Consider the following 2,432-nt stretch of genomic DNA (forward strand, 5'->3'; position numbering starts at 1 on the left):
CTCAAACTCAAACTCACGCGTGAGTTTGAGTCCAAATGAGTCTGAGTGAGTGGACTCATGAGTGAGTTTGCCGACCTCTGGGTGGGTCTGCTATCAGCACCATCGCCCAGACCAGTATGCTGCGAACAACGCTCGAAGCCGCGTAAAAGAAGTTGGTTGAGAAGTATAAAGGGGCTATCGGCGTCGGAAGGCGCGCATGCGCGTTCTGCTCCTTTAGTTTACCTCCGGTGTAGCTAAACGGCGCTCCTATGCGGTTCGGCCACTGCTCCCGTGGTTCAATTACTTCTGACGGCAACTCTGCGTCACGGGGGATAACACTTTTATCACCCGATCGGGCAGCGAAAAGCCAACGTTGTAATGCGTTCGCGCCGTTTCGCGCTTGATAGAAAGCCCCTCATCAGCACATGTATTCTCTCGAATCGTTTCCAGATATCTGACGTAGCTACCACAGCAGACAACAGCGCAATCAACCGTTGTTAGGGAGTGGATCCAGCAAATGTACGAACTACGACAGTTCGCTGTCCCATCGCTAAACCATCCCATCCAAGATCCCATCCCATCGCATGTATTGAGCTAGCGACACGCGCTCCCGAGTTTACTCTAATAAAGCTTTCGGCTGTACGCCTACGTTTTTACGTTTTATCAAACTCTGCCCAGCCTCGCATAATTTGCTGTCGCACTCACGGCGGTAGCGATGCGATCTTCAGTAAGTTGGTCTCTTATTTGCCTGCCCAGAGCTGTTCCGGGGTAGGACAAAACTGCCCCCGCCATACAAATTCTATGGGAAAATAAAACTCGCAGCTGCTTGGAGCTGCTTAGAACTGCAGTAGGCAAATAAAAGAGACCAAGTGATAACAGCGACTATGAAAAAACCCAAAGATTGTGGCTTGTTGACATATTGCTAATTGACGGTAGAAATAGTTCGGTAAGAGTAGTCGAACTCGTGCGAGAATAGTCCGGTAACAGGCGCCCCGGCAAATAGTTCTCGTGCGCCACATCGGAAAGCAGTAGCCACAACACACAAAACCAGCGTGCAACGCATGCAGCTCGAGTCCAACAAAAATAACTACAGACGGCACCACAACATGTTTTCCCCGAGGATCTCGCATATCGAACAAACACCGGATTGTTTTGTCCACCGCTGTATACGCATACGGGGTGCGTTAGAAACAAAATTTGTGTGTGTGTGTGTGTGGGGGGGGGGGGTGGGGGGGTAGGTGTGTTGAGGAAGAGACGGAGAAAAATGAAAGACCACGTCGAAATCTACTGTCCCGGCAACGTTCTTGGTTGTGTTCTTTCCTATCACAAGGTGAGCAACGAGCTCAACTCTTAGCGCAAACTTCCTATATGGGGTGATCATAACAGCTGTCACCAAAAGTGCAATCGGAAGATGGCTATTCGTGACGACCCGCATCGAAATGTTGTGAATGTTGAAGGGCTGTGTGTACACAAGTTGTAGGACGCCTTTGAAACAGTTAGACTAACATCTTACCGTGACACGAGGCAGAGTTTGAACACACCGCTGCCACACACGCCGAGCCCAGTGTCCAGGCAAGCGAAGCCGACTGCATCACTTCGATGGCCCCGCCAAGCGATGTCAGTAGCGCTGTCAATACGACACACCGGGGTAAATGCAGTCGACTACGTTTCCTTTAACAAAAAAGTACAAAGCACGGACTGCTGTTGTTTCTTGGAGGAGCGCAATTTTCTCTGCACTACCGTTGTCTGACGACACCACTGCGCATTTTTTCCTGCGCATGGGCGTTGCGGCGTGGTTGGCCCGAGTTCTTTTTCACTGGTATACTGTTCTCGAGAACGGTAAATATTCCACAACTTATCTCCGCAAAAAAAAAAAAAAAATGTGGCACGTGTTCTATATCGTCGCGATCAGCGGACGTGCGCACACAATGCTCGTTTGAAAGAAAAATGTGACTTGCACTGCGTGAACGAGGTCTACAGAACGTTGCAACCAAAGACTGCGATGAGCGGTCGACTTCTGAGTGAAAAATGTTGTTCTCAGAGGTTTTTATTTATTCGTTTGTTACCCCTACGGGATCTTAATTTGGAGCAGTATTTTTATAATGTCATTAGTGGCCATGTGTCACTTCATAAACTGTGGTACGCAGGCGCTCCGGAAAAGAAAAGGGGCGGGAGGGGGTGGGGTGTTCGTGCTCCCCCCGGTGCCAAAACTTGAGTGGCACAGCGACACCCCTACCCTTTCATCCAACACTCGCTTTGGGAAGATTAGACAAACATTAAAAAAAAAAGAACAAAGCAAAAAAAGAAGAAAGACTGGCTGAAAGGGTCGAGATCGCGGGGCTCAATACGACCGAGTCATTTTGCCTGAACACACGTCACATCTGCGGAGGCTAATTGTTATTTAATTTCCCATTCACTTTGTTTCTTCTCTTCCTTGTACCTCGTGACTGACC

The 2,432-nt window shown here is 49.1% G+C and overlaps 1 long non-coding RNA gene across 1 annotated transcript in view; it reads right to left on the reverse strand.

Annotated features, from left to right (window-relative positions):
- LOC144150971 (uncharacterized) overlaps positions 1–1,809 on the reverse strand; it is a 23,632-nt gene extending 21,823 nt beyond the window's left edge. The window contains exon 1 of the long non-coding RNA XR_013318591.1: positions 1,493–1,809. This is a non-coding gene — a long non-coding RNA (uncharacterized LOC144150971). The remainder of the gene's footprint in view (positions 1–1,492) is intronic.
- Positions 1,810–2,432: the final 623 nt, after the last annotated feature.

The sequence above is a fragment of the Haemaphysalis longicornis genome, unplaced genomic scaffold (genome assembly GCF_048455015.1).
Source record: "Haemaphysalis longicornis isolate Haplotype H1 unplaced genomic scaffold, Haemaphysalis longicornis Haplotype H1 scaffold_88, whole genome shotgun sequence".
NCBI lineage: Eukaryota > Metazoa > Arthropoda > Arachnida > Ixodida > Ixodidae > Haemaphysalis > Haemaphysalis longicornis.